This window comes from Salmo salar, chromosome ssa25, assembly GCF_905237065.1.
Source record: "Salmo salar chromosome ssa25, Ssal_v3.1, whole genome shotgun sequence".
In the NCBI taxonomy this organism is placed as follows: domain Eukaryota; kingdom Metazoa; phylum Chordata; class Actinopteri; order Salmoniformes; family Salmonidae; genus Salmo; species Salmo salar.
In genome coordinates, this window is record NC_059466.1 from 41,782,927 (window position 1) to 41,802,978 (window position 20,052).

The 20,052-nt window shown below is 40.2% G+C and overlaps 1 long non-coding RNA gene across 1 annotated transcript; it reads right to left on the reverse strand.

The window, feature by feature from the left end:
* Nucleotides 1–15,670: 15,670 nt before the first annotated feature.
* Nucleotides 15,671–19,508, reverse strand: LOC123730531 (uncharacterized). Its single transcript, XR_006761987.1, has 3 exons — nucleotides 16,578–19,508; nucleotides 16,370–16,480; nucleotides 15,671–16,259 (listed from the first exon to the last, which is right to left on the reverse strand). It is a non-coding gene; the product is annotated as an uncharacterized lncRNA (long non-coding RNA).
* Between the last annotated feature and the right edge of the window lie 544 nt (nucleotides 19,509–20,052).

Genomic DNA, 20,052 nt, shown 5'->3' on the forward strand with positions numbered 1-20,052 from the left:
TATACTGGTCAGGATGTGACAGCAAATATGTATTCAAGGCAAAGGGTGGCTTCTTTGAAGAATCTAAAATCTAAATCATATTTGGATTTGTTTAACACTTTTTTGGTTACTACATAATTCCATATCTGCTGTTTCATAGTTTTGATGTCTTCACTATTATTCTACAACATAGAAAAAAGTAACAATAAAGAAAAACCCTTGAATGAGAAGGTGTGCCCAAACTTTTGACTGATACTCTGTGTATGTAAATATATATATTTACAAAATATATATATGGGGGATTGGAAATGATGCAGAAATGATGCAGACAAAAGAGTAGGTTTAAGAACGTGGGCATTCGTTGGTCAGCAGCCTTCCAATCTGGGATTTAAAATCATCAATCGGCGTAAAATGATCTAGTTTCAGGTCCTTCTGTAAAGTGTTCCAATGTCTATGTCTATAGTTTATGTCTATTATTGCACATTGGATGTTCGTATGTCTGTAACTCTGTACTCATTTGTCTCTAACTCTGTACTCGTATGTCTGAAACTGTACTTGTACGTCTGTAACTCTGTACTCGTATGTCTCTAACTATGAATTTGTATGTCTCTAACGCTGTACTTGTATGTCTGTAACTCTGTACTCGTATGTCTCTAACTCTGTATTTGTATGTCTCTAACTCTGTACTCGTATGTCTGTAGCTCTGTACTCGTTTGTCTGTAACTCTCTACTCGTATGTTTCTAACTCTGTGTACTCATATGTCTGTAACTCTGTACTCGTATGTCTGTAACTCTGTACTCGTATGTCTGTAACTCTGTGTACTCATATGTCTGTAACTCTGTATTCGTATCTCTGTAGCTCTGTGTACTCATATGGCTGTAACTCTCTGTACTCGTATGACTGTATCTCTATACTCTTATGTCTCTAACTCTGTTCTCGTATGTTTGTAACTCTGTACTCGTATGTCTGTAACTCTCTGTACTCGTATGACTGTATCTCTATACTCTTATGTCTCTAAGTCTGTTCTCGTATGTTTGTAACTCTCTACTCATATGACTGTATCTCTATACTCTTATGTCTCTAACTCTGTACTCGTATGTCTGTAACTCTGTACTCGTCTCTTACTGTTCTTCCTCTTCTGCAGGTTTCTTTACAGCACCAGTGCGTGGAGTCTACCACTTTGCTTACTGTCATCACTATTATAGTAGCAAAGTTTCTCATGCATCTAACTCCTAGAGTGTATTGTGAGAATAGCCTGGACTGGTGCTATGGAACGGTTGAGTTGTATGATGGAGGAGGAGGAGGCAGAGAAGGAGGAGGAGGAGCTGGTGGGTGTGGTGGTAGGAAATGTGGTCGATAGGAAATGTGAAGTTGTCTTTCAAAAACTGCTCTTCAACTCTATGAGCACACCTTCACACCAATTTATTCTACCTCACCTTCTCCCCTTCTCCTCCTCTTGTTCCCCTTCTCGCTACACCTTCTCTTCCTCCCACTTCACTTCTTTCTTTAACAGAAGCTTTCAACAATATGCATTAGATCCTCATTAAAGAGCACTTGTGGGAGCAGCTTACAGTGAGCAGACATGTTTTCTAAAACTGATATCCAACCTCCCTGACATTTTACAGCATTAGGGTTCATGCATATCACAAGGATGAAAACCCTGCCTGCTTTAAAGATGATATTCTGATATTGAAGAGTTATATTCAGAGGAGAAAAGTAGGACTATTACAGAGAATATAGAAAAGTCTGGAGCTAGGAGAGCAGTGTGTGTTTCAATAAAATATTCTCTCTCTTTCTTTCTCGGTGTATGCCTCTGTACCTTTCTCACTGTGTGTCTTCCTAGAACTTGGTTCTGTGATTGTATGATTTCCTATGACTTCCTCTTAACCAAGCCATTCACCTGAACGTGTTTAATGCCACAAATGATATGGTCGGATAGGGAGACAGAATGGAAGTAAAGAAAATGAATTATGCTTGGTTTCCAGGCAACAGCGGAGTATCTGAGGGCAGTGAAAGCTGTAAAAGCCTAAGGCTGGGTTCCCATGTTTTTAGGTTCATCTCCAGAATCTCTTCCTCAGGGATTTGACCTTTGCAACCCCTTTAAATCGCTCTGGATCTAGCCCACAAACACACAGTTACACTGTAACCTACAAACTTTATGAAAGTCAATCTCTAAATGTTTTTATCATTCATTGCATAGCTGTTCTCTCTGTTTTAATAGCATGTACATGAACGGTGTGTGTGAGTGTGTGTGTGCGTGTGTTTGTGCCTTTGTGGGTTTTTGGTGCGTTTGGGTCTGTGATATGAGTAGACTTGGTTTACTAGATCTTTTGAATGAGTCTTTATAAGTCTGTATTTAAGTTTATGGGATTTTCCGACAACTGACAACTCTGCTGTAGGTTAGCATCTGTGTAGCCATAACGCTGCAACAGGGAACACACGATTCACTCAACATCTCTCTGCCTTCTGTGATTTTGCTGTCTTCTAGCCTGGTCACAATTCAGTTTCAACCAAACCCATTGTCAGACTGGAAATCAGACTAGCTGAATTTTAACTTTGATAGAGAATAAACAGTATCTACAGTATTTATCTACAGTATATACAGTACATATCTACAGTATGTATCTACAGTATCTACAGTATATACAGTATGTATCTACAGTATATATCTTCAGTATCTATCTACATAATGTATCTACAGTATCTACAGTATGTATCTACAGTATGTATCTACAGTATATACAGTATATATGTACAGTATCTACAGTATATACAGTATATATCCACAGTATCTATCTACAGTATATACAGTATATAGTTACAGTATCTATCTAAGTATCTATCGACAGTATCTACAGTATATATCTACAGTATATAGCTACAGTATATATCTACAGTATCTATCTACACTATATACAGTGTGTATCTACAGTATCAATCAATCAAATGTATTTATAAAGCCCTTCTTACATCAGCTGATGTCACAAAGTGCTGTACAGAAACCGAGCCTAAAACCCCAAACAGCAAGCAGTGCAGGTGTGGAAGCACGGTGGCTAGGAAAAACGCCCTAGAAAGCGGAGAATGTGAAAAATAAACTTGAAAACTGCAAATGTTTACTGGTGGCTCAGGAGGGAAAGGGGAAGTCAGATCTGCGGAAGACATTTGACTTAGTTGTGGAAACTGCTGGAGATCAAGAAAAGGGAGGGTATAGGAGCAAGCGCTGCGTGAGTATTGTGCGTGCCAAACAGATGCTCTTAGATTACAATATTATTATTTTTTCTGACCATTGGAACAGTGTAAACAACACAAAATAAATACGTGTACCAGAGAGTCTGTTCTAATGGAAAAAAACATAAAGCCTTTATTACAGCAGACTAAAAACAGTTACACGCATTCGTGAATTGCAGTTTATTTATTGCTTAGGCTAATTATCCAAAGCTCCCTTTGTTATTTAATTTTAAAACAAAAATTATTGATTGCATTTCAAGGCATGAATGTCTCATATGCTGTGTGATGGCATGACCAAATTATTAATTGATTGATACAGTAGCCTAATATATTGAAATATAGGCCTAAGTAAGTTACGATATTCAGACTAAACAGGACGTGCTCTTAGGCCTACAGCTCGATGGTAGTTATACAAGGCTACTACTATAAGAAACCTAATATTTATAATGACATTACTTATTATAATGATGATCATAATAATAATAATTGTAATAATAACAACAAGAAGGAGGTCAAGAAAAAGGAGGGTATAGGAGTGAGAGCTGCGTGTATATTATGTGTGACAATATCTGCCAGTTTGGAACAGTGTAAACAACACAAAATAAATTCTAAGTAATTCTAGTCTGTTCGAACGAAAAAACAAATGTAAAGCCTTTATTACAGCATAGCAAAGATTAAAAACAGCCGAATCTGTGAAATTGCTTTATCAGACATTTTCCGTTGCATGAGTCTTGGTGCTCACGGAATCAGTAGGCTATTAAACAAACACTCAAACAGGCAACAGAAGTAAGATCTGTCATTTTTTTGGTTGATATATATGGATGATTTATAAAGCCAGGCACATTTAACAGTTAGGCTATTGATTATAGACCTAATTAAGTTGGGGTTTCCTCTCCTCAATTTTCTTAGACAACTAAGCTAAGGCAAGGGCTGTTTCCTCATCTCTGCTGCTGCTGCCTCCGCTGCATTGTTCTCAATACCAATATGCTGGTTAACGTTGCTATTATGCACATAGAAACATAGAGAAAGCCACCAATTTTACGATGAACTGAAGATTGTTTTAGAACTGCGGACAGAGACTGTATCCAACATGGGAGAAAGTGCATTTGTTATAAAATAATATTAGATTTATTAGTGTTGCACCATTATTTTTTACATAATATAATCGTATACAATTTCAGTTTCACATGCCTTAGAGTGATGGACTGTGCCATCCCCGTGGCCTCCGCAATGGATTCGTCCACTGAGACAGGAGCGAATCAGACAGAAGTCTTGTGCACCATGAAAAGAAATAATAATTGCGACTTCTCGACTAAAGAAATCTCAATCTACCGACAGCCTATCGACCAAACAATCGACCAGTCAACTAAATGGGGTCAGCCCTAATATATACAGTATGTATCTACAGTATCCAGCACCACTTGCCAGCAGCATACCACCCTGCATCCCACTGCTGGTTTTCCTCGGAAAATAAGCAGGGTTGGTCTTGATCAGTCACTCGATGGGAGACCAGATGCTCTTGGGAGTCGTGTTGGAGGAACAGTAGGAGCCACTCTTTCCTCTGGTCTAAAAAAAGTGTCCCAGGGCAGTTATTGGGAACATTGCCCTGTGTAGGGTGCTGTCTTTCGGCTGGGACGTTAAACTGGTGTCCTGACTCTATGGTCAGTAATGATCCCATGGCACTTTCGTAAGAGTAGGGGTGTTAACCCTGGTGTCCTGGCTAAATTCCCAATCTGTGCCTCAAACCATCATGACCACCTAATCATCCCCAGCTTCCAATTGGCTCATTTATCCTCCTGTAACTATTCCCCAGGTCGTTGCTGTAAATGAGAATGTGCTCTCAGTCAACTGACCTGGTAAAATAAAGGTTAATAAATAATACAAATATCAACAGTATTTATTTACACTATCTACAGTGTAACTATTTACAGTACATATCTACAGTATAAACTCTATCTACAGTATGTATCAACATATGCAGTGCATACAGTAGTTCTTACATGATTAGCTTCTAAGAATATACAAGAAAATTATACTGTGGTATACAATAAACATGATTCTGCATTGTAAAATACCCATGTGGTTTAGTAGGCTGCATGTTTCTACTGGACTAAAGATCTGTAATGGATAATGGATAATAAGTGACGATCCTGAACTGTTTTTGCTTGTTGTTCATTAGAACACATTCTGTGTGGCAATTAACACCTGAAAAAGGAAACAATTAATGTCAGAGTCGTTTTAATTGCCTAAAAAGCGTAGAGATGTACTGTAATTATACCATGTTGTACATTAACTAACACTCAGGGTTGGGTAGTTTATTTTCTAATTGTAATCCATTACAGTTACTACAGTAGTTACCTGTCCAAAATTGTAGTCAGTAACGTAACTTTTGGATTACACAAACTCAGTAACGTAATCTGATTACATTCCATTACTTTAGATTACTTTCCCCTTAAGAGGCATTACAAGAAGACAAAAATGTATGTTATCAATTGAAGGACTTCTATTGCAGGATAAATCAATGTTAAAGTTTACATAGCTGGCCATACATATACACTACCGGTCCAAAGTTTAAGAACACTGACTCATTCCAGGGTTTGTCTTTATTTTTACTATTTTCTACATTATAGAATAATAGTGAAGACATCAAAACTATGAAATAACACATATGGAATCATGTAGTAACCAAAAAGTGTTCAAAAAATTCAAATATAACTTATATTTGAGATTCTTCAAATAGCCACCCTTTGCCTTGATGACAGCTTTGCACACGCTTGGCATTCTCTCAACCAGCTTCACCTGGAATGCTTTTCCAACAGTCTTGAAGGAGTTCCCACATATGCTGAGCACTTGTTGGCTGCTTTTCCTTCACTCTGCGGTCCAACTCATCCCAAACCATCTCAATTTGGTTGAGGTCGGGGGATTGTTGAGGCCAGGTCATCTGATGCCTTCCCTGTAGCTCAGTTGGTAGAGCATGGTGTTTGCAACACCAGGGTTAGCCTTCCCTGTAGCTCAGTTGGTAGAGCATGGTGTTTGCAACACCAGGGTTAGCCTTCCCTGTAGCTCAGTTGGTAGAGCATGGTGTTTGCAACACCAGGGTTGTGGGTTCGATTCCCACGGGGGGCCAGCACAGAAAAAAAGTGTATGAAATTGTATGAAATGTATGCATTCACTACTGTAAGTCGCTCTGGATAAGAGCGTCTGCTAAATGACTAAAATGTAAATCTAAATGTAAATGATGCAGCACTCCATCACTCTCATTCTTGGCAAAATAGGCCTTACCTAGCCTGGAGGATTGTTGGGTCATTGTCCTGTTGAAAAACAAATGATAGTCCCACTAAGCCCAAACCAGATGGGATGGCGTATTGGTGCAGAATGCTATGCTAGCCATGCTGGGTAAGTGTGCCTTGAATTCTAAATAAATCACAGACAGTGTCACCAGCAAAGCACCCCCACACCATACACCTCCTCCATGCTTCAAGGTGGGAAATACAAATGCGGAGATCATCCGTTCACCCACACCTCGTCTCACAAAGACACAGTGGTTGGAACCAAAAATCTCAAATTTGGACTCCAGACCAAAGGACAGATTTCCACTGATCTAACGTCCATTGTGGCAGATAGCCTAGTGGTTAGAGTGTTGGACTAGTAACTGAAAGGTTGCAAGATCAAATCCCTGAGCTGACAAGGTAACAATCTGTTGTTCTGCCCCTGAACAAGGCAGTTAACTCACTGTTCCTAGGCTGACATTGAAAATAAGAATTTGTTCTTTACTGACTTGCCTAGTTAAATAAAGGTAAAATAAATAGAAAATAAAATTGCTTGTGTTTCTTGGCCCAAGCAAGTCTCTTCTTATATTGGTGTCCTTTAGTAGTGGTTTCTTTGCAGCAATTCGACCATGAACGCCTGATTCACACAGTCTCCTCTGAAAAGTTGATGTTGAGATGTGTCTGTTACTTGAACTATGTGAAGCATTTATTTGGGTTGCAAATTCTGAGGCTGGTAATTCTAATGAAAGTATCATCTGCAGCAGAGGTAATTCTGGGTCTTCCTTTTCTGTGGCGGTCCTCATGAGAGTCAGTTTCATCATAGAGCTTGATGGTTTTTGTGACTGCACTTGAAGAAACTTTCAACGTTTTTGAAATTTCCGTATTGAATGACCTTCATGTCTTAAAGTACTGCTGGACTGTCATTTCTCTTTGCTTATTTGAGCTGTTCTTGCCATAATATGGACTTGGTCTTTTAACAAATAAGGCTATCTTCTGTATACCCCCCACCTAGTCACAACACAACTGCTTGGCTCAAACACATTAAGAAGGAAAGAAATTTCACAAATTAACTTTTAAGAAGGCACACTTGTTAATTGAAATGCATTCCAGGTGACTACCTCATGAAGCTGGTTGAGAAAATGACAAGAGCGTGCAAAACTGTCATCAAGGCAAAATGTGGCTATTTCAAGAATTTCAAATATAAAATATATTTAGATTTGTTTAACACTTTTTTGGTTACTACATGATTCCATTTGTGGTATTTCATAGTTATGATGTCTAATACTAGAGAGAATGATTTATTTCAGCTTTTATTTCTTTCATCACATCCCCAGTGGGTCAGAAGTTTACATACACTCAATTAGTATTTTGTAGCATTGCCTTTAAATTGTTTAACTTGGGTCAAACGTTTCGGGTAGCCTTCCACAAGTTTCCCACAATAAGTTGGGTGAATTTTGACCCATTCCTCCTGACAGAGCTGGTGTAACTGAGTCAGGTTTGTAGGCCTCCTTGTTTCCACACGCTTTTTCAGTTCTACCCACACATTTTCTATGGGATTGAGGTCAGGGCTTTGTGATGGCCACTCCAATACCTTGACTTTGTTGTCCTTAGGCCATTTTGCCACAAATTTGGAAGTATGCTTGGGGTCATAGTCCATTTGGAAGACCCATTTGCGACCAAGTTTTAACTTCCTGACTGATGTCTTGAGATGTTGCTTCAAAATATACACGTAATTTTCCTTCCTCATAATTTTTCTTCCTTTTGTGAAGTGCACCAGTCCCTCCTGCAGCAAAGCACCCCCACAACATGATGCTGCCACCCCCGTGCTTCACGGCTGGGATGGTGTTCTTCGGCTTGCAAGCCTCCCCCTTTTTCCTCCAAACATAACGATGGTCATTATGGCCAAACAGTTCTATTTTTGTTTCATCACACCAGAGGACATTTCTTAAAAAGTATGATCTTTGTCTTTGTCCCCGCAGTTGGAAACCGTAGTCTGGCTTTTTTTATGCCGGTTTTGGAGCAGTGGCTTCTTCCTTTCTGAGCGGCCTTTCAGGTTATGCCGATATAGGACTCGTTTTACTGTGGATATAGATACTTTTGTTCCTGTTTCCTCCAGCATCTTCACAAAGTCCTTTGCTGTTGTTCTGGGCTTGATTTGCACGTTTCGCACCATAGTACGTTTATCTCTAGGAGACAGAACGCGTCTCTTTTCTGAGCGGTATGACGGCTGCGTGGTCCCATGGTGTTTATGCGTACCTTTCTTTGTACAGATGAACGTGGTACCTTCAGGCATTTGGAAATTGCTGCCAAGGATGAACCAGACTTGTGGAGGTCTACAATCTTGGCTGATTTCTTTTGATTTTCCCATGATGTCAAGCAAAGAGGCACTGAGTTTGAAGGTAGGCCTTGAAATACATCCACAGGTACACCTCCAATTGACCCAAATGATGTCAATAAGCCTATCAGAAGCTTCTAAAGCCATGACGTCATTTTCTGGAATTTTCCAAGCTGTTTAAAGGCACAGTCAACTTAGTGTATGTACACTTCTGACCCACTGGAATTGTGATACAGTGAATTATAAGTGAAATAATCTGTCCGTAAACAATTGTTGGAAAAATGACTTGTGTCATGCACAAAGTAGATGTCCTAACCGACTTGCCACAACTATAGTTTGTTAACAATACATTTGTGGAGTGGTTGAAAATTGAGTTTTAATGACTCCAACCTAGGTGTAGGTAACCTTCCGACTTCAACTGTATACACTACCATTAAAAAAATAAATCCATTAAAATAACGTCAAGTTGATCAGAAATACAGTGTAGATATTGTTAATGTTGTAAATGACAATTGTAGCTGGAAACAGCTGATTTTTTATGGAATATCTACATAGTCATTCAGAGGCCCATTATCAGCAACCATCACTCCTGTTTTGCAATGGCACGTTGTGTTATCTAATCCATGTTTATCGTTTTAAAAGGCTAATTGATCATTAGAAAACCCTTTTTCAATTATGTTAGCACAGCTGAAAACTGTTGGGTCTGATTAAAGAAGCAATAAAACTGGCCTTCTTTCGACAAGTTGAATATCTGGAGCATCAGCACTTGTGGGTTCGATTACAGGCTCAAAATGACCAGAAACATAGAACTTTCTTCTGAAACTCGCCAGTCTATTCTTTTTCTGAGAAATGAAGGCTATTCCATGCGTTAAAAAAAACCAAAAAAAACTATGACATTTCTAAGTGACCCCAAACTTATGAACGGTAGTGTGTATATATATAATTAATAAGTCCAAAAATGGATGTAGCAACTACATATTGCCCCTTTAATTCTATCAAAAGTGTGAGAGTTTGAACTTTTTTTATTTAATAATCAGCGTGAATTTGATTGAGCAATAAAAGCACCACTTTTGTTCCATAGGATACGCAGTATGCTGCTGTTGTAAGAGCGCATTTTTCACTGGTTTAAAAAACAATGATTGATAGGCAGCTTAAACTTCTTGAATTCAACCATTATTGAGTTCAAATCCACATTTAGATTTGTGAACAGCCGTCCACAACAAGCACAATCTGGCACAGATAGCTAAATGAGAGAGCAGCAGTGTGATTCACATCAATGCGGTATGTAGATATCAATAATAAGTGATATCTGTATCGCCGTAGACTACACCACTGCTGTCATCCTTACCTCCAAGCGTTTATTCAAGTTCGATAATCTTTGGATGCCGACTGTGGTCGCACCATTGGAAGACACAGCTTGGACTGTGGCCTACAAAAGCCTATTCCTGCTCTTTTCCAACGATTTATCAAATCAAATCAAATCAAAGTTTATTTGTCACATGCGCCAAATACAACAGGTGTAGACCTTACAGTGAAATGCTTACTTACAGGCTCTAACCAATAGTGCAAAAAAAAATAAAGACATTTGAAAATACAAGTAGCAAGGCTATATACAGACACCGGTTAGTCAGGCTTATTGAGGTAGTATGTACATGTGGGTATGGTTAAAGTGACTATGCATATATGATGAACAGAGAGTAGCAGTAGCGTAAAAAGAGGGGTTGATGGGTGGTGGGACACAATGCAGATAGCCCAGTTAGCCAATGTGCGGGAGCACTGGTTGGTCGGGCCAATTGAGGTACGAAGTACATGAATGTTAAAGTGACTATGCATATAAGATAAACAGAGAGCAGCGAGGGGGGGAGGGGGGGGGCACACAATGCAAGTAGTCTGGGTAACCATTTGGTTACCTGTTCAGGAGTCTTATGGCTTGGGGATAAAACTGTTGAGAAGCCTTTTTGTCCTAGACTTGGCACTCCGGTACCGCTTGCCATGTGGTAGTAGAGAGAACAGTCTATGACTGGGGTGGCTGGGGTCTTTGACAATTTTCAGGGCCTTCCTCTGACACCGCCTGGTGTAGAGGTCCTGGATGGCAGGCAGCTTAGCCCCAGTGATGTACTGGGCCGCACGCACTACCCTCTGAAGTGCCTTGCGGCCGAGCAATTGCCGTACCAGGCAGTGATGCAACTGGTCAGGATGATCTCGATGTTGCAGCTGTGGATACTTTTGAGGATCTCAGGACCCATGCCAAATCTTTTTAGTTTCCTGAGGGGGAATAGGCTTTGTCATGCCCTCTTCACGACTGTCTTGGTGTGTTTGGCCATTCTAATTTGTTGTTGATGTGGACACCAAGGAATTTGAAGATCTCAACCTGCTCCACTACAGCCCCGTCGATGAGAATGGGTACGTGCTCGGTGCTCCTTTTCCTGTAGTCCACAATCATCTCCTTAGTCTTGGTTACATTGAGGGATAGGTTGATATTCTGGCACCAACCGGCCAGGTCTCTGACCTCCTCCCTATAGGCTGTCTCGTCGTTGTTGGTGATCAGGCCTACCACTGTTGTGTCGTCAGCAAACTTAATGATGGTGTTGGAGTCGTGCCTGGCCATGCAGTCGTGGGTGAACAGGAAATACAGGAGGGGACTGAGCACGCACCCCTGGGGAGCTCCAGTGTTGAGGATCAGCGTGGCAGATGTGTTGCTACCTACCCTCACCACCTGGGGAGGCCCGTCAGGAAGTCCAGGATCCAGTTGCAGAGGGAGGTGTTTAGTCCCAGGTTCCTTAGCTTAGTGATGAGCTTTGAGGGTACTATGGTGTTGAACGCTGAGCTGTAGTCAATGAATAGCATTCTCACATAGGTGTTCCTTTTGTCCAGGTGGGAAAGGGCAGTGTGGAGTGCAATAGAGATTGCATCATCTGTGGATCTGTTTGGGCGGTATGCAAATTGGAGTGGGTCTAGGGTTTCTGGGATAATGGTGTTGATGTGAGCCATTACCAGCCTTTCAAAGCACTTCATGGCTACGGACGTGAGTGCTACGGGTCTGTAGTCATTTAGGCAGGTTGCCTTTGTGTTGTTGGGCACAGGGACTATGGTGGTCTGCTTGAAGCATGTTGGTATTACAGACTCAATCAGGGACATGTTGAAAATGTCAGTGAAGACACATGCCCGGAGCACACGTCCTGATAATCCGTCTGTCCCCGCAGCCTTGTGAATGTTGACCTGTTTAAGGTCTTACTCACGTCGGCTACGGAGAGCGTGATCACACAGTCGACTGGAACAGCTGATGCTCTCATGCATGCCTCAGTGTTGCTTGCCTCGAAGCGAGCATAGAAGTGATTTAGCTTGTCTGGTAGGCTCGTGTCACTGGGAAGCTCGCGGCTGTGCTTCCCTTTTGGTGTGTCATCATAGTGGTCTCTGACTTGTGGTCAGACTCGATCAGGTTGAACAAACTTAAACTTGCACAGCTTCTACCCCCATGCCATAAGACTCCTGAACAGCTAATCAAATGGCTACCCCGACAATTTGCATTGTCACCCCCCTCTTTTACACTACTGCTACTCTCTGTTTATTATTTAGGAATAGTCACATGTACATATTACCTCAATTAACTACATTGTTGGTTAAGGGCTTGTAAATAAGCATTTCACTGTAAGGTCTACACCTGTTGTACTCAGCGCATGTAACAAATACAATTTGATTTGATTTTTCAATGCTGATTTGAACATCATTGAGAAAACAGAGAAGTGTCAAAGATCATTGTTTTGCAAACATCCTTTCTGAATTTAAAAGTAATCCTCGAAGTGATCATGTAGTTTTTCAAAAGTGTCTGTAATCTGATTACAATATTTTTGCTTATAACGTAACGGATTACATTTACCGTTTTTTGTAATCCCATGTAATCCGTTACATGTAATCCATTTCTCCCCAACCCTGCTAACACTTATGATAGATGTTGTTTACAGAGATGTCCTGGGCCTGACAAACCAGCCTATTGATATCAACTATTAGCTACAGAAATGTACCATCACAACACCAAATCCAACCATCACACGGTATTCTACTTTTTAAAGGTCCAATGCAGCCCTTTTTTATCTCAATATCCAATCATTTCTGGGTAACAATTAAGTACCTTACTGTGATAGTTTTCAATTATAACGTTAAAAAAATAAACAAAAATAGCTTCTTAGCAAAGAGCAATTTCTCAAGCAAGAATTTTACTTGGACTGTCTGGGAGTGGTCTGAGTGGGAAGGGGGAAAACAGGAAACTAACTGTTATCGGCAGAGAGGTTTGGAATTCTCTTTCTTATTGGTCTATTAACTAATTTACAGCATTGTGACATCAGCATGGAAGGCCAAAACTCCATCCCACCAAAACAGGCAGACATTTCAGCTGGTCTTTTCAAACAGCTCTTACACTAAAAGGGCATTATCATCATTGTCACAATTTCACAGTATTATTCCAACCACAGCATGGAAATAGATATAAAACACAGGAAAATCAAGTTTCTGACTGCACTCGGCCTTCAAATGGTTTTGGTGCTTGATTTGCTGTCAGTGTTCCAGACAGAAGGTTTGTATGTGTCTCTTTGTGTGCATGCGTTTGCGTGTGTGTGTGTGTGTGTGTGTGTGTGTGTGTGTGTGTGTGTGTGTGTCTGCTAACTGACAATCAGGCAGGCTGCATCATGGGTAAATCATGAGGCGTACGGGGGATGAACTGACAGAAGGCCAAAACTGAGTACAGCTCGCATTTTGCCATCTGGACATATACACGCACACACGCATGTGCACACACACACAAATACACAGTGTGCTTATAATCCTCACTCGAACTTCAATTATCCTGAACCTTTGGCAGTCTTCCACCTGTCATCGTAGCTGATGTATATCATCATAATGAACACTGATTGTCTTTTACTTATCCATCACTATACACTCTCAGTAGACAAGAAATGACGTCCATCCATGTCTGAGGATGTTGGGAGATGACGTGGAACCCGGCCACTAGGGGCAACAGTGAGCTCTGTTACCTTCAAGTAGGTTTGGGTTTTGCTAGGGCGTTGTGGACAGGGATGATGGATGGGAATAAGCATCTGTCTCTGATTCCAAAGGTTGCAATAGAAAGTTGTTTTTGATATTTTCCTTTTAAGTCTATCCCAAACCTTAACCCTTACTTTAACCATTCTGAGTTAATACTTAATATTCAGCATTTGGAATTAATGGCTTAATTTAACCCTAACCTTTAAAATGCAGAGTTAATGCCTAAGATTTACCTTAACACTTTGAAATGTTACGTTTAGAACAACTTTGAAATTTGACGTTTCAGAAACATGGATGAACATCTAATTCTGATGCTGGTAGAGTTTTAAATTGCTCAGCACAAACACACATACACTTATGGGTCTTCTTGTCGAGCAAAAGGCGACACTGTGGATGAAGGAGTTCGCTTCTGCTGCAGCGTTCGGTGTAAAATATCATGTTTTTCGGGGGTGCTTCGCACACCCACACACACTGTCCAAATACACACAACTCTCTGTCTTTCTTTCTCTCTTGAATGAACACACTCAACCACACACAAACGCACGCACACACACATTCACTCACACACACTGGTTTTGCAGAGGTGTTAGAGAGAGTTGACCTGTGCACCTATAATCACCAAAGCTCTATCTAGTGTGTTATGTAAGCTGCTGAGTGCTAGTCAGATCCTCCTACAGATGCCTCATCCACTAGTCACGACTTACATGTGGAGGCCCTCTCTCCATCCAAACTCTGTCTCTCTCCCTATCTATCCCTCTCTCTATCCACTCTTAATCTCTCTCTCTCTGTCTCTCTCTCTGTCCATATCTCTATTTCTCTCTCTTTCTATCCTTTCTCTCTCTCTCTATCCACTTTCTCTCGCTCTCTCTCTCTCTATCCATCTCTCTCTCTCTCTCTCTCTCTCTCTCTCCAATTCAATTTAAATTCAATTTATTGGCATGGGAAAACATATTTTACATTGCCGAAACAAGTGAAGAAGATAATAAACAAAAGTATAATAAACAATACAAATTAACATTACACTGGAAAAAGTCAGCTCTCAAAAACAAGAAAAAAAGCAATAAAATGAGGGAAATATTACTTAAGTATGCCAATCTCATTTCTAGTAGTAATACAAGTACATTTATCTTAGCACAATATGCTATTTTTCTGTAAATTCCAGGGAATATAGCCTTATTTCAAGATGATTGCAATAGCATTGGATGCTAAATTTAAGCACATTTTCCTACATATTGAGAAAATAATTCTTAAATATTTTCTTTGTATCCAGACAAATGTACTTGTTTTTAGAGTAGCTGTACTGGTTTTAAGATATATTTACTAAACATATAGCCTTATTTCAAGATGATGGCACTAGCATTTGCTAAATTTAAGCACATTTTCCTACATATTCAGAAAATTATTCTTAAATCTTTTCTTTGCATCCAGACAAATTACTTTTAGTCTAGGAGCACTAGGTTTAAGATGTCTGTGTGTTCTCTGAGACTAAATATTTTTACTTGGCAAGTGAAATTTTGCTGTTCTGTTGGCAAATAATTGTAGTTATTTTAACCTGTTAGGGCTAGGGGGCAGTATTTGCACGGCTGGATAAAAAAATTTTACCCGATTTAATCTGGTTACTAATCCTACCCTGTAACTAGAATATGCATATACTTATTATATATGGATAGAAAACACTCTAAAGTTTCTAAAACTGTTTGAATGGTGTCTGTGAGTATAACAGAACTCATTTGGCAGGCAAAACCCTGAGACATTTTCTGACAGGAAGTGGATACCTGATGTGTTGTATTACCTTTAAAGAAAGAATGAATCTAATTTCTTTTCACTTCTTTATTGAGGACTCAGTATATCCAGCGGCTGATATGGGCAGAACAAAGGATTCAAAAACAACAACAACAAAGGCCATTGGTGGTCAAGGTAAAAATGAAAATGTAAGACCTATGGCAAGATAACAAACGTAACAGTGCTTTAAACCTTCTTATAATAAACAACAAACGCCCTGCCTATTTATTAAAGGTTATTGGATCTGTTCTCGGATCGGCCAATACAACCAGTTCTGTTATCGGGACCGGAAATTAAAAAATTGTATCGTGCAAACCTAGTCAGTAATGAACTTTTTCCACTCGGCCATAGCCTTTTTCTATGAAGAAGTCATGTCCCGGTCGTGGATGGCGTCTGAGAGGACTTCTATCTGCAGCACAGAGAGGAGTGTCGCAATGCACTTGGGATATGTGAGGTGAAAGGCGTAATAACATGCCATGAGATATGTCACGCTGGCATAGATGTCCTCTTTTGGGAAGGTCACCACAGGTATGGTTCCAATGGCCAGAACGCAGTTGGTTTCACAGACAATCACGACAGGGCTGAAGAGTGGTCTCTCCTGAAGAAAGGTGTTGGGGTCTTCTGCAGACTGACACAAACACAAAGAGAAAAACAAATATGACCACAAAAACAATTCACACTCTTTGTATGTTATGGTCAAGTAATATGAAAATTCTAATACATGCACACATTTCTTACCTCAAGGATGTGACGCATAGCCTCACTTGCATGTCCTAACTTCTTCGGGGGGAGCCACAGGTGATGGGAACATATCTGGTAAAGCCTTCATGATGGCGATTGAGTGCTTCACTGTTAAAAACGAAAATAGTCTAATTTTATTTACTGCAGCCAGTTATTTAAACAAACATTCATGGGATTCTCCATTGTCAACAGAGCCAGTAATTACCGTTGTCCAGCAGCGGTGCCTTCATGACCTTTTTGAACACTCCATTAAACTGTGCCTGGTTGTAAAAGGTCCCCCAGCGGGTCTTCAGTTCACGTATGAAGCGGGAGTTCCCTCGATTGAGGATCCGCTGGAGTTCACAGACAGACAGACAGACAGACAGACAGACAGACAGACAGACAGACAGACAGACAGACAGACAGACAGACAGACAGACAGACAGACAGACACAGACAGACAGACAGTGTAAGACTCCGCCTGTCTATCTAGCTGGAGGCGTAGGAAGCATTAACCTGGTTACTACCAGACCGAATTCTCGCGAGCTCACTGTTTTACATTTGCCTGAAGTAGTTTACCCCCGTCCCTGCTATGGCTTCTCACGCTGCTCAGTTCCCACACCATATCTCACTTGAGATTCGGTCTGGTGTTAACCAGGCTAAGGAAGCAAAGGCTTACTTAAAATGAATACACCTGGCCTTGGTTTTGTACATCTCCTGTAGAGTTGTGTAATGTCTTGACTGGTTCTGTAGGCTCTCAGTAGTTTCTGATGCCAGAAAACGTAACAAACCCGATCAATTAACATTTAAAAATGTAGACTGCAATGAATACCAATGTTTCCGCTGGTACTACCACCCGAACCTCTCATTCCACAGGAAACACTGAAGACGAAATAGTCAAATAGTGTTTCTAGTCCCTCGTTTAGAGTAGTAGTAGAAGTAGTTGCATTTATACGAAAACAAGGGGTCGCTCCCTGCTTCTTTTTGGGGGTTGTCACATTCTGAATCCTTTTCAAAAGCTGCTTCTTCACAGATTCCTAACAAACAACACATTTGTTGTGTTATAAATCACATTAAACAAAATCAAATCCAGAAATGAAACGATACAAGCAGACACATGTTGCCCTGATTGATCTGGATGAAGCACATCCCTCCTATTTTGAGTGTCAGATGTTTGCACTTTGGCTGCCAGGCATCCAACAGTGCTGCGTTTGGAAACGTGTGGAATACCTGAGTAGTGACTTAGCCACTCAGCTCTGCCGGTTGCAGATCTGTCCCGCAGCATTGTGTAGTACTCTATGAGACGCTTCGCCATTACACTGAGTTTACGGCTGCATGGATACTGGAAGTCATCCCCTGCTGCTTTCTTAATGGAAATCATGCTTGTTACTATATTCCTGATTAATCAACAGCGAAGATCTTTGGGAAGGATATAGTCTCCTTCTTGTCCAGCATGCTGTTTTTCAAAAAAGGTGCTTCTTGATTTCTCCAACTCTGTGTCTGTGTATAAGACATACTGTGGGCTGACAAGCTGTATGGTTCTGGTGGCACCATGTTGGTCTCTTGGGTTTGGAGAGGGGTGGGGGATGGAGGGGACAGGAGGGTGGAGGAAGGGGGTTGGGAGTGGGGCTGAAATCACAGGTCCCAGAGGAGGTCTACACAGGTCTGATTCTTGACCCTGTATAAGACATACATTTATTCAATGGTAATTATAAAGGCAAAGAACACCACACTATAACAACAACCTAACAGCAAATACCAAAACAACTACATCTTTAGATACATGTACTGTAATGATGGCCAGGAAATTCTACTTTGATAACAGGAAACACTGTCTGCATGGTTAGATTAAATGTCTCCCAAATGTCAAAATCTAACATTACCTAATTTTCACCATGAGTAAGTCTCCAAATGGTTCTCCTTCTGAAGAAGTGCTCTGGCCCGGGAATCCTCCTTAGAGAGGCTGGACAGCATATCTGTGCTTATATTAGCAGCTGGAAAACACATTTAACCACATGGTAAATAGTTAAGCAATTAGTAACTAAATCATAGTGTCAGGTTGATATAGGTTATTACACATTAGCATACTGTCTTCCCTTTCCAGTTAATGCAGTAATGATTTACCAAGCTAGCTAATGTTAGCTAACAAAATTAGACTACCAGTATATCATTAACGTTGACGTTAATTAATTTAAAACAAAAGATAGTGCAAGCTAATGAAACTAACGTTAACGCTAAATTGTCGCCCATATTGAAAAATCTTAATTACGTTAATCTTTGCTTGCCTAGCTAAGATTGTAGACAATGACCTACACCATCGATAATTTAGCTTCGCCGTCTTTATTGTCAATAGAAAGGGTGCCAAAGACGGGGAAGCTAAATAATCGACGGTGTCAGTCATTAGGGCACATTTACACCTCATTAACACTATTTCTGTCAATAAAGCACTATCAATCTAACCAAAGTTCAAGTGTTTTCAACGAATGGCCGTTCGTGCAGTTATTAACTGCTAACAGTCAACATTACCTAGTTAAAATTAGCATGCTAACTTGGTTTGCCAACTTTCCAATTCAAATCAACATTAGCTAACGTTAGATTGCTAAGGAGAAAGGTAGACAGGTATAAACAAATGAACATTACCTTTTAATACTGCGGTTGATATGCGATCCATGCCCGGATATGTCTCATGCATTCCATTTTCATTCATGGTGTTGTTAGGTGACTCAAAGATTTGGACCGTCTTTGACTTTTTATTTATAGGCCTCCCTTATGTAGCTAGATATTGTGATGAACGTATGTCAGTTAAGCAATATCACACGAGAGGGAGTGCTGAATATCAGCATGGCTGTGATACGGACGTAGGTACGAGGCCGCAGGCCGAGTTCCGAAGATAATAGTATTCAGTATAACAGCAGGACCTCGAGTGTGATATTGCTTTTATACAACAGTTCTACAAGCGCAGTAAACAGTAATAAGCGACAGATTATGATTTGTTTATTTATTTCATCATTTATTTGGTTCCACAACTGGACTGGGACTGGACTGTTGCCAAGCACCACATATACATTTTCCTCCACACTAGCTTGCTACTTTGTGTAGGTCTACACGTTACCGTCCTCTCCTGACGACCATTCATCATTTAACCTCTACCTACTCAACAGCCAGTGTAATCCCGTGGCGCGTTATTCAAATACCTTAGAAATGCAAAACCTTCAATTTTTCAAAAATATGACTATTTTACACCATTTTAAAGATAAGACTCTCGTTAATCTAACCACACTGTCCGATTTCAAAAAGGCTTTACAACGAAAGCAAAACATTAGATTATGTCAGCAGAGTACCCAGCCAGAAATAATCAGACACCCATTTTTCAAGCTAGCATATAATGTCACATAAACCCAAACCACAGCTAAATGTAGCACTAACCTTTGATGATCTTCATCAGATGACAACCCTAGGACATTATGTTATACAATACATGCATGTTTTGTTCAATCAAGTTCATATTTATATCAAAAACCAGCTTTTTACATTAGCATGTGACTAGCATGTGACTAGCATTCCCACCGAACACTGCCGGTGAATTTACTAAATTACTCACGATAAATGTTCACAAAAAGCATAACAATTATTTTAAGAATTATAGATACAGAACTCCTCTATGCACTCGATATGTCCGATTTTAAAATAGCTTTTCGGTG